Source organism: Vombatus ursinus, unplaced genomic scaffold (assembly GCF_900497805.2).
Source record: "Vombatus ursinus unplaced genomic scaffold, bare-nosed wombat genome assembly UNPS02000577.1, whole genome shotgun sequence".
NCBI lineage: Eukaryota > Metazoa > Chordata > Mammalia > Diprotodontia > Vombatidae > Vombatus > Vombatus ursinus.
This window is the reverse complement of record NW_020940355.1, coordinates 22,896,451-22,909,197: the sequence shown is the minus strand read 5'-3', so window position 1 is coordinate 22,909,197 and position 12,747 is coordinate 22,896,451. Positions and strand designations below refer to the sequence as shown.

Sequence of the window (12,747 nt, the reverse complement as noted above, 5' to 3'; positions counted from 1 at the left end):
GTTTAACTACTGGAAACTTGATGCCATGAAAGTCAAAACTCTTGAAAGGTTCACATCTGTAAGACCAGTACAAGGCTACAAACACAGCTTACAACTTGAACACAAAACGATGTCAAACAGTAATATTTCCAGCCATAATGCAATGCAGAGGCTCTCATGCAGCATGTGTCTTGGCTCCCAATAAGGTTTATGTGTCTCATACAGAAGATGCTGAGTAAACTGCCCATGCAGCAGAGTTTCCATTATGTGAAAGATACAATTGCTTGGATTTTAAACTTCTGGGATAGCATGATCCATTAGATTTTTCATAACACTTGATGCTATCCTTTTGATTCATGTGTTCAAAGATGAAAGCAGGCATGATTGTAATGGTAACTACAATCCCAGATGTTAAAAGTATGTCTGCAACTTGAGAGTCCTTTGGGCCAATTACATTCTGACCATTGATTTCACAAATGTGCTCAGTGAGAAGACTACTTCTTGCTGCAAAACTATCATTCACTATAGAGGTTATCTTTTCATTTTTATTTTAATTTATTTAATTTTAGTTTTCAACATTCACTTCCACAAGATTTTGATTTCCAAATTTTCTCCCCATCTTGTCCCTCCCCCCACCCCCAAGACAGCATGTATTCTAAATACCTCTTCCCCTAATCTGCCCTCTCCTCTATCATCCCACCACTTTCTCATCCCCTTACCCTTCTATTTTGCTGCAGGGCAGGATAGATTTCTATACCCCATTGCCTATATATCTTATTTCCCAGTTGCATGGGAAAACAATTTTAAACCTTTGTTTTTAAAACTTTGGGTTCCAAATTTTCTCCCTTCCTCCCTCTCCACCCACCCTCATTGAGAAGGCAAGCAAATCGATGCAGGTTACACATATGTAGTCATGCAAAGCACTTCCATAGTAGTCATGTTGTGAAAAACTAACTATATTTTCTTTCATCCTATCCCATCCCCCATTTATTCTATTCTTTCTTTTGACCCTGTTCCTCCTCAGAAGTGTTTCCTTCTGATTACCCCTTTCCCCAATCTGCCCTCCCCTCTATCATCCCCCCCACTCTCTTATCCCCTTCCCCCTTATTTTCCTTCAGGGTAAGATAGCTTTCCATACCCAATTGAGTGTGTATGTTATTCCCTCCTTAAGCCAAATCCAATGAGAATAAGATTCACTCATTCCCTTTCACCTTCCCCCACTTCCCCTTCACTGTAAAAGCCTTTTCTTGTCTGTTTCATGTGAGATATTTTACTCTCATTCTACCTCTCCCTTTCTCCTTCTCCCAGTATAATCCTCTCTCACCCCTTTATTTTATTCTCCAGATATCACCCAGTCATCTTCAACTCACCCTGTGCCCTCTATCTATCTATCTATCTATACATATCATTTTTTCCCTTCCAACTACTCTAATACGGACAAAGGTCTCAGGAGTTACAAATATCATCTTTTCATATAGGAATGTAAACAGTTCAACCTTAATAAGTCCTTTATGATTTCTCTTTTCTGTGTACCTCTTCATGCTTCTCTTGAATTTTGTTTTTGAAAGTTGAATTTTCTATTCAGCTCTAGTCTTTTCATCAAGAATGCTTGGAAGTCCTCTATTTCACTGAATATCCATGTTTTCTCCTGAAGGATTATACTCAATTTTGCTGGGTAGGTGATTCTTGACTGTAATCCTATCTCCCTTGCCCTCCATAATATCATATTCCATATCTTTTCACTTTTAAAAATGTATCCAACATGTCCTGTACTATCTTTACACATGGTAATAGTTTGTTCAAATGGTCTGTCCCAAATAGTCATTATAATCTTCTCTCCAAAAACCTGTTTGATAATTTTATGAGCTTTATCAGAGCCCCACCCTGCATAATTTTAACCATTAATTTGAAGGACTTGGTCCCCAAATCTCAGACCAACCAAAGATACTGGAGAATTGACCTGGATTAGCTAAACAAATACACCATTGTCTTTTGACTTAAGTCAAAGGTCAATTTTTCCATGTTGATCTCTACACAAAATGACTTCCCAGATTCCTTGTTTAATTTCTGCTCTTCGAATCATTACCAGTTATAGAAGCCACCATATATTTCACAGCAGAAGGTCTGGTCACCAGTTGCCCCCAAGATGTTGCTCCAGGAACCAGGACAATGTTGATACATATTTCTTCTTCATGTAAACTCAGGCCCATGTACTGAGAAAGTTCAGGATATAGTTTAGGATAGACACTTCCATCTTGAGAAATGAGAGCAGAGTCATCTGGCAAAATTGTTGTACTGACACAGTTTGCTATCTGCTAGAAAAGGCTATCTGAGTCTGAATTACTTTATCTACTTTCAAGTCTTCAAGTGGTGGATACAAAGACAGCCTTGATGGTGATTTACTCCAACGGGCCTCAAAGGTTTTCCCCCAGCAACAGTTTTCTGATCCTCTTTCTCCATCCTTAGCTTAGCGCAGTGCCAAGAACATAGTTGGTGCTTAATAAATGTTGATTGATTGACTGAGCTTCATATATAGTGCTCTCCCTCCTCCACTCTGACTATTGACCTCCCTTCTGTTCATCATTTCTTACTGAACAAAAGTATTCCATCGCAATCCTATACCACAACTTGTTCAGTCATTGCCCAATTAATTAGCCCCTCAATTTCCAATTCTTTGCCACCACAAAAAAGAACTGCTATAAACATTTTTGTCCAAATAGGTCCTTTTCCCTTTTCTTTGATCTCTTTGGGATGCAGACCTAGTAGAGGTATTGCTAAGTGAAAGGATATGCGCAGTTTTATAGAAGAGCCATTTTCAAAAGAAGAAATCCAAACTATCAATAGCCATATTTGGAGATGGGTTCCAAATTGCTTAGAGAAATAAAAATTAAAGCAACTCTGATGTTCTATCTCACACCCCTCAAACTGGCAAAATTAACAAGAAGAAATATGACAAATGTTGCAGGAAAACAGGCAAAACAGGCATATACTGTTGGTAGAGTTATGGACTGATCTGGCCATTCTGGAAAGCAATTTAAAGGTATGCCCCCAAAATTACTAAATTGTGCATATCTTTTTAAGCAGTGATAGCACTCCTAGGACTATACCTTAAAAAGATCAAGGAAGGACTTATATGTTCAAAAATATTTATGGCAGTCTTTTTTATTGTGGCAAAGAACTGAAAACTAAGGCAAGTGGCATCAATTGAAGAATGGCTGAACAAATTCTGTTATGTGAATATAATAGGACATCATTGTACTGTAAGAAATGACAGAAAGAATGGTTTCAGAGAAAACTGGGAGCATTGATAGGAAGTGACGCTGAGTAAAGAGAGCAGAACCAGGAGAATAATTTATATGATAACAACAATATGGCAAGGACAAACAACTCTGAGAGACTTTAGAATTCTTTTCAATGCAATAACCAACCACAGTTACAGAAAACCGATCATGAAACATGCTACTCACCTCCTGACAGAAACGTGACAGATTCAAGATGGAAATAAGCCATAACTTTTTTACATGGCCAATGTGGAAATTTGGTTTGCTTTACTATACACATTTGTCGTAAGGGTTGTGTTTTTCTTTTGTCTTTTACGGGAAGTTAGGTAGTGCAGTGGATAGAGTGCTAGACCTAGTGTCAGGAAGACATAAGTTCAAATCCTACCTCAGAGCCTTACTAGCCATATGACCCTGGACAAGTCATTTAACCTCCATTGCCTCAGTTTTCTCATCTGTAAACTGAGGATAATAATAGCAGCTATGTCCCTGGTTTGTTGTGAGGATCAAGTCAGATAATAACTATAAAGTGCTTAACATAGCACCTGGCATATAGTAAACACTATATAAATGTTAGTTATTACTATTATTATTACTTTATTTCAATGGAGACAGGAAGGTGGGGAATAAAATAAATTCTTCTTACTTTAAAAGCAAATAAAAATATATTTAGGGAAACTTATAGTCAGAAAAAGAGGTAGGGTAGTTATGAAGAAAGAATGAGGGATAGTAAAAGGGCAAACTCAGAGCAGCCTGGAGGAAGGTTCCAGGAATATTGGATAGATACTATACGAGAAATTTATCAGACAGCATGAGTAAGAATCACATCGATTTGAAGTTATGAATGGGTTTTGATATACATCATTAATAAGATCAAGAACTTTACCAATAAGTTAAAAATATATAAAGCATTTTTCTCAAAATAAGCTATTAATTTAGGGAATAAGAAGCCCATGTGATCAGAAAAAACTGATCACAAGTCCATCACTAAATCTTGGGGATAAAATGCATAATACGTGAGAGAACAGACAAATGACTCAACAGTAAGTTCAGAATTAGAAGCCAACAGTTACCTTTCAGGTTAGCAATTTGTAACATGCCAATCACAGCTGGGCTACTTATCTTTGGATGTTAGGAAGTTGAGAGGATTTATCTAGGACCATTCAACAACATTACAGAAAGAAAACTACTACTGGTGCAAATGCCACGTTAACTTTGAACTAGCAGATTCCATAGGACAAAGAACCCACTGCAAAATATTCAGGCTTTGAGATCTTGGCTTTGGTGACTTTGAAATAAAGACAGTAGAACCAGTTCCCACTTGAACAAGGGTTTGTTTAATCAACAAGTTACAGTCAGAGCTCAAAGGCATAGTTTTAATGTCTTAAAACATTCTCAAAATGTAGGCAAGGTCCACCATCTAATAGACAGATTTCTGCATATAGATAATGAAATCAATCAAATATGGCTAACTTATAGCCAAGACAAGGAATCCAAGAAACAGATAAGCAGAGGGGATCATGGAAAAGGAAATTCTCTTTTATGCAAATAACACAAGAGCCATGCACTATCCAGGAGAAAGGCAAGACTGAATTCCTGAACCTTCTTCTGGCCATATAGAAGGGGTTACAGCAAGTAAATATAAATAATGAGAAAAATAGAAGTGAAATTATGACAAGACCAGACCATAATCCGACCTGTAAGGAGAATGAAATACTTTAGATAAAGACTAGGAAACACATCCTGCACCTGGCATGGAGACATAATATAGTTTAGATAGGGGATTTCTACAAAAATCTTTTTCTGCCACAAACAGAGCAGCTGATAAACTATTGATTTGACTTAAAGATAATTTCATTCTTCAAAAAGGTAGAGGAAGCGACCAGGGTAACAGCTGTTCTGGAGGTGCTTCTGACAGAAAAGGAAGAAATGTTTGTTAAAGTAGAAATAATAGAATCTTTGGAAGTAAGTTATCATTCCACCTTCTATTCTATAATAAAAAAGGGAAAGAAAACAGCCTAGTTCCATATGTACCCTAGATTTTGAGTGAGCAGATTTTTTTAAAATTTATTTCTTTGGTAAGGCAATTGGGGTTAAGAAACTTGCCCAGGGTCACGTAGCTAGTCAGTGTTATGTGTCTGAGGCCGGATTTGAACTCAGATCCTTCTGACTCCAAGACTGGTGCTCTATTCACTGCACCACTAGCTGCCCCTGAGAGAGCAGATTTTAAAGTGTTCAGGAACACTTAAAGAAAATAGAATATTGTCCATAAAGAAAGGACAGGGAGAAACTGATAGCAAGTTCTCAAGAGTGGCATTCTGAAGACTCAAATACAAATGGTTTTGATAAGGATAAAGGGTATCTGTCTAAAGAGATAAATGTGGATACATGGTAACTCATAGATCAACATAGATTTTTAAAACCACATAGAAAATAGAATTAAGAGCAAGTGACTGAGGATGAACACATATCAGTTAATCAACAAGTAGCAAGTGCCTACTATATGCCAGGTATTGTGCCAAGCGCTGAAGATACAAGTGCAAAGAATGCAACAATCTCTATTCACACAGAATTTTCATTCTAATGAGGGGGCTCAACAAGTACCTATATAAGTATGTACAGAATAAATAAAAATAATTACAAAGTATTAAATACAAGGTAGTTTGAGAAGGAAAGCAGTAGCAGTTGGGATAAGAAGAATTCTATGAGGCAGTGGTGAGAAAAGAGTGTATTCAAGGCATTAGGGGATAGCCAGTACAAAGGTATAGAGATGAAAAATGAAGTGTTATGTGTGAGAAACAGAAAAGATCAGTTTGTTTAAGTTGCAGAGTGTTGAAGGTGAATAATGTCCAATAAGGCTGGACTGATAGGTTGGGCAAGGTTATGAGAGACTTTAAAAATGCAGACAAGTTTATATTTTATCCTATAGTCAATAGGGAACCACTGGAGTTGATTTGAGTAGGGAAATTATATGGCTGAATATGCACTTTAGGGAAATAACTTTGGCAATACTGGGTATGATGGACTCGAAGGTGGAAAGACTTGAGGCAGGAAGACCAATTAGGAGGCTATTGCAATAATCTAGGTAAGAGATGATGAAACTTTGAACTAAGGTGGTATTTTCTGTGTGTAGAAAAAAATATGAGAGCTGTGGAGGTAGAAACAATAAGACATGACAAGTTGATTGGATATGTAGGGTGAAGGAGATTGATAAGTCAAGGATGGTGACAAGGTTACAAACCTGGAGACTAAAAGAATGGTGGTACCTTTCACAGAAATGGGAACATTTGGAAAAAGGGTCATTTGTTATGAGAAAGAAAAAGGTATTTTTTCGGGGATTATATTGAGTTTGAAATGTATCTAGGACATCCAGTTTGAAATATCCAATAGGTAATTGGTGGTATGAGGCTGAAGCTCAGGGAAGAGAGTCTGGCAGAATCTATAGACCTGGGAGTTATCTGTATAGAGATGATAAACTCTAACCTGTGGGAGCTAGTGATATCACTGAAAGAGTATATAAAAAGATAAGATTAGGAGGCCTAGGACAGAGCCCTGAGTAATACCCAGCAAGGGCAATTGAGAAGGAGAGGTTAGACAGGAGGAGAACCAGGAAAATAAAATATCAGGCCAACACAGGGAAGAGAGAAGATTCAGGATCCAAGAATGCTCAATAATAGTGTCAGATATAGTAAATACATCAAAAAGGATAAGAACCAAAAAGAACATCATATTTAGCATTTGAGATCATTGGTAACTTTTGAGAGTTCTAGTTGAATTATGAGGTTGGAAGCCAGATTGCAAAACATTGAGAAGTTTTCAAAAAGTGAAATATCACACAGTTCTCTAAGTCTGGCATCAGGAGAGGTAAAACTCGCATTGAACTGAACTTGACAAAAAAATGCTGAGGACGATAAAAATAACATTTTAATAAAAACAAAAACAAACAAACAAAAAAAAAACCTATGTTGAGGAAAAAGAGACAGATCAAAGAGAAGGGGTAGATTTGCTACCCTGAGTTGACAGGAAAAGGATAATGGGTAAGAAAGCAAAATTACTGAATCATTTTGCTTTTCTTTTTTCTACCTATTAAAATAATATTATAAGAAAACAAAAATGGTCAGCAGAGAGTTAACACTGAAGATAAATGAAGAGGTATTAAGAGAGCATCTAGTTGCCCTTGATGAATTCTAGTAAATAGGCCAAAATGAATTACATTCCAGGATGTTGAAAGAATTGGCAGAAATGAATGCTATATCACTGTTAGTGATCTTTGAAATATTATGGAGAAAGAGAAAGATGTCCCAATTTCCATAAAAAGGGAAAACAGATAAATCTTCAAACAAAGTCAGTGAACTTGACTTCTCTTGGCAAAATTCTATTAATATATTGACATGGCATAAGAAAGGGAAGTGGTGATCCCTAGGAGCCAACAGGGCATCATAAAAAACAAGTCATGCCAGATACATTAACTGCATTTTCTTTTTTAACAGTGTTATTGAGGGAAAGTTGGAAACATAATATACTTGGCTTTCAACAAAACATTTGGAAAAGTCTGTCCTTATGGGCAAAATGGAGATATATAGCCAAATGATCATAAAATTAGATGAATTTAAAAACTGTTGAATGACTGAACTCATGAATCAATATCAATCTGCAGAGATCTTATAATGTGCCCCAGGGATCCACCATTAGACCAGTAATGTTTAATGTTAAATTGGATGAAACTATAGATAACATGCTTAATAAAGTTAAGAGGAATAGCTAATACATTGGATGAGTAAAGATCCAAAAAGATGTTACATAACATAGTGTTCTATAACTCGAACTCATTGCTGCTATTTCTATCCAGTGGAGCCTAGGAGAACAAGTTTAAACCCTCTTCTATAAGAAAGGCCTTCAAACACTCAAAGCTCCCTATCATCGACCCTTTAAGTCTTTTCTTCTTCAGGCTACACCCTTCCTTCTCCCCAAAACTGCTTCCTTCAACCAGTTCGTACATGGCATAATCTCCATTCTCTTTACCACCTAGGGACAAGTGCAGAATCCTACATTTTAGTTTCACAAAATCAATTGTCCAAGTTGAAGCTGTTTAAAGGTAAGATATACTAGCTGTGTGATCCTGGGCAAATCACTTAATCCTGTGTGCCTCAGTTCCTCATCTGTAAATGAGTTGGAGAAGGAAATGATAAACCACTTCAGCATCTTTGCCAAGAACACACCAAATGAGGTCATGGAGAGTTGGACACAACTGAAGCAACTGAACAGCAAATGATGGGCTTCGTTGGTTGGCAGTGAGTTCCTTCCCACTAGAAATCTTTGAGCAGAGGCTGGATTTCCCCTTGTTAGGGATGTTGTGGAAGCAATTTTAGTTCAATTATTTGTTAGATTTGATGATTTCTTGGATCACTTCCAGTTCTGTGATTCTACTCCACATAGGACAATAAGTAAGGATTTGCTATTGTGATTCAGAATTGGGTGATTGGCATTAAAAATGATCATAAGTATAATGAGAGCAGAATTTAGTTAATGGTAAATATTGCTATGCCAGTAGAGCATGTAGCTAGAAGTATGACCATGGCTGCTATGGATTATGCCAAGAGGCATGATAATGTTATAAAAATTATTGATCAACAGTTAACCTTCAAAATGGGTTCATAATTCCATATTGTGCCATTATCTTAAACAGAAGAACACATGGGAAGTCAGTCACCACAATATGTGTTGGAAAAGAACATCAACACATTCTGGCCAATGGCTCAGCTATTCTGCCATTTGATAAACTTACTAAAACAGTGGGTTTTATTGATGTTGTTGCTCCTTTAAGCAAAAATATTCTAGGAACAGACGCTGAGAAGATCAATAAACATGTGGGTCTAGTGGAGGAACTGAAACAAACATGGAGATTGAATGATATCAAAGCAAAGCCAATTACTGTCTGCAGGACTGGAATGATTCCATGCACCCCAGTTAAGCACTGCAAGATGATGGAAATTCATTATACCCTGCTGGTCAATCCAAAGGCAGGACTTTTGGAGCTTTGCCATCTAGCCAGAATGTTTTCATTTCAACAAGATATGAGTATAATGTATTTAACTGTTGGTTTGATTGCTAAAAATGCATTAAGATCAGATTCATCTGAAAAAAATTATGTTCCCTAGGTAGGATGCATCTTTGAATCATCTTGAGATTCAACTCTCTTTGCAAACATAACCCCTTTTGCCTATGAAGTAGGGAAGAGCTACTGGCAGGTATGATAACAGTATCTGTTTACTAGATCAAGAAATAAAGCCACGGGGGAGGAGAAAGAAAGTGATACCAAAACAGAGCTGAGTTCTTTTATGAGCCCCTCCCCCTCATACCGCCACCATTACCCCGTAAGTTTGTATTTTATGTTTGTGTGAAGGACAGTTTTTCCTACTCACAGTCTAAGCATGTGTTTTTTGCCTTACTGGCCCAATGCCAAAAAACCAGGTGAAACTCTGACAGTGCAACTGGAATGGGGCATAAAAAAGAAGCTAGTTTAGTTCAGCCAAGGCCTGAGTCCGACCGACATAGGCCCAGATTCACCCTCCTCCTTCAGCTTTGTTAACCCTGAAGTAATTAGAGTGACTATGGTGACCTCCTTAAAAGTTCTATATTTTCCCTCAAGCCCATCCCTTCTCCAGTTGATAACACCTCCAGTCCTCCAGTCACTGAGATTCACAATCTAAAAAGTCATCTTTGACTCTTTCCTTCTCTACCCCTCCTCTCACTTAATCAAGTTGCCCAGCGTGTTAATCCTCCACAACACTCCTCATTGCTTTCCCTTTCTCTCAACTCAAATGTTTTTCACCTTCACCTCTTCCCTCTGAGACTACCTTTCATTCACATTGTATTCCTCTTGTACTTAGAACTTTTTGCATGGTATTTCTCTCAGGATGTGAATTTTTTGAGGGTAGGAACTGCATTTTTTTTCTTTCTTTGTAACCTCAGTACTGGGTGCAGTGCCTAGCATATTGTTTTTCAGTCATGTCCAACTCTTTGGGACCCCCGTGGACCGTGGGGTTTTCTTGGTAAAGGTACTAGAGTGGTTTGTCATTTCCTTCTCCAGTGGATTAAGGCAAACAGAGGTTAAGGGATTTGCCCAGGTTCACACAGCTAGTAAGTGTCTGAGGCTGGATTTGAATTCAGGTCTTCCTAATTCCAGGCCCAACTCTCTATTTACTGAGCCATCTAGCTGCCTCACCTGTGAAACAAACGATTATTAATAACCAGTAATCTGAGGAGATCCAGAGTTCCCCCTTTTTTTATAGTCCCCATTTCAAAGTTTAGTCTTTTAAAGGACTTTACTGATAATGAGATTGAATTAATTTCTCAATCTTGGTTAGATCCCACCCAGCTTTACAAGGAATTTAATCTATGACGGGGAAGCCCATTGTGTTCTACTTAGGTTTGGGTGGGGACAAATTCTTTGATTAGATTGCCCAAAGGGGAGGGGGGGCTGGGTGTAAAGATGGTCTCAAAGTCCAAGAGTGACATTGAAGTCACTCTCTCAATCCCTCCTTGGAGTGATCCCACTTCTCATTAACTCATTAATTGCCACCCCTACTCTTCCAAGAGCTTATAAACTGTGAGCCCACCATTTTAAATCTAGCTCGATACAATCTGGAAGCTGCTACTCCTTCTCTGCACCTCCAGCCCCACCGCCATGGTGAATGTGAGCAAGTACCGCAAGGACGGCTTCATAATCAACACCAGCAAGAACCTGCAGGATGACGGTAAAACGTTTATTGGCGGGCTAAGCGGGGATACGAGCAGGAAAGATCTCGCTGAATACCTGTCTCGTTTTGGAGAAGTTGTAGACTGCATAATTAAAACAGATTCCAAGGGGAGCTCGAGGAGATTCGGATTTGTGCTTTTCAAAGATGCTGCCAGTGTCGATAAGGTCTTGAAATTCAAAGAGCACAAGCTAGGTGGCAAGTTGATAAACCCCAAAAGGGCTAAAGCTTTAGAGAGAAAGGAGTCTGCCTATAGAGTATTTGTTGGCGGACTGAGCCTAGATATATCTGAAGAACAAATCAAAGAATATTTTGGACCGTTTGGAGAAATTGAGAATATTGAACTTCCTAAGGACAAAAACACGAAAGAAGGAAGAGGATTTTGTTTTATCACGTATGCAAATGAGGAACCAGTAAAGAAATTATTAGAAAACAGATATCATCAGATTGGTTCTGGGAAGTGTGAAATCAAAGTTGCTAAGCCCAGAGAAGAAAGCAGGTAGCAACAGCAACAGCAGCAGCAGCAACAACAGAAAGGAGCGAGGGGGCGCGGGAGAGGCGGGAGAGGCGGGAGAGGCGGGAGAGGCGGCAGAGGCGGCAGAGGCGGCAGAGGCGGGAGAGGCGGGATTACAGGCCGTGCGGAGGTCAAGGCCAAAACTGCAGCTAAGGATTTAATAACTATTGTGAGCAAGGACATGTAAATTACAATAGTGCCTATGATGATGGTCAAAACTATAGTGGCTATGGTGGACATGATTATATTGGGTATAACTATGGGAACTATGGTTATGGATGGGGAAACCCCGACTACAGTGGTCTGCAAAACACTAATGGCAAATCACGGAGGGGGGGTGGGGTGGTGGTAATCACCAAAATAATTACCAACAATATTTAAGGAGGACCTGCAGAAAACAGAAGCAGGTGCTTCAGTAGCCCATCTTGTGGGATGACAACATTGACTGGAGAGTGGTCTTCTGTTGATCTGAGATGACCATTTTGTGAAAGACTTAGTGTACGTGACACAACTGTGTCCAATTGTATACAACAGCCAATTTAGTTTTCTTCTTTTTGCTTTGTCCTTTGCCCTCAGTGTTTATGACATGTGGATTTGTGTTCATGCAAATTTTAATTGTATAATTTCATGTTATATGATTCTTAAGTTGTAATTGTTTTTCTGTGTCAGGTACTAAATAGCTCTGTAAAAAAATGTAGTTTTAAATAAGCAATATTTAAGGCACAGTTTATTTCTAGGAGTCATGGACAGTGGGGAGAAGCAGTGGTCCTTTATTAACAGGGAGCAACAAACTTTGCCGTGGCTTCCCTTGACAAAGGTCTATGCTAAAGATTCATATCCATGTTTGAAGTGTTAATTCAGCATGTTGTGAATTGCTGAAATTGTTTCTATCAGGCCATTGATCTCTTGACTTTTATTTTCAAGAAGCACCTTTTTATTAAATACCATAAAATGAGACATAGTAACTGCTTTTATGAGTGAGATGCTTTGAACCTGTTGGTAAAAAAAAAAAACACCATCTATTATGATTACTTGACACTTTCGTTAAATGTGAATGTAATTCAAATTGCATATTTCTATATCCATTGAAACTGGATCAAAGATTAGTATGGGCAAGATTTTTACTAGAGTTTTAAATAAATGAGAAATTATGAAATTATTGAAATTATATGAGAAATTGTTACCTAGAAATTATGCCTCAAACTTTTTAAATGTCACA

The 12,747-nt window shown here is 38.1% G+C and overlaps 2 pseudogenes; one reads left to right on the top strand and one right to left on the bottom strand.

Moving 5' to 3' along the window:
* Positions 1-270: 270 nt before the first annotated feature.
* Positions 271-10,946, bottom strand: LOC114047690 (annotated as a pseudogene).
* On the top strand, positions 10,945-11,947 carry LOC114047623 (annotated as a pseudogene).
* Positions 11,948-12,747: the final 800 nt, after the last annotated feature.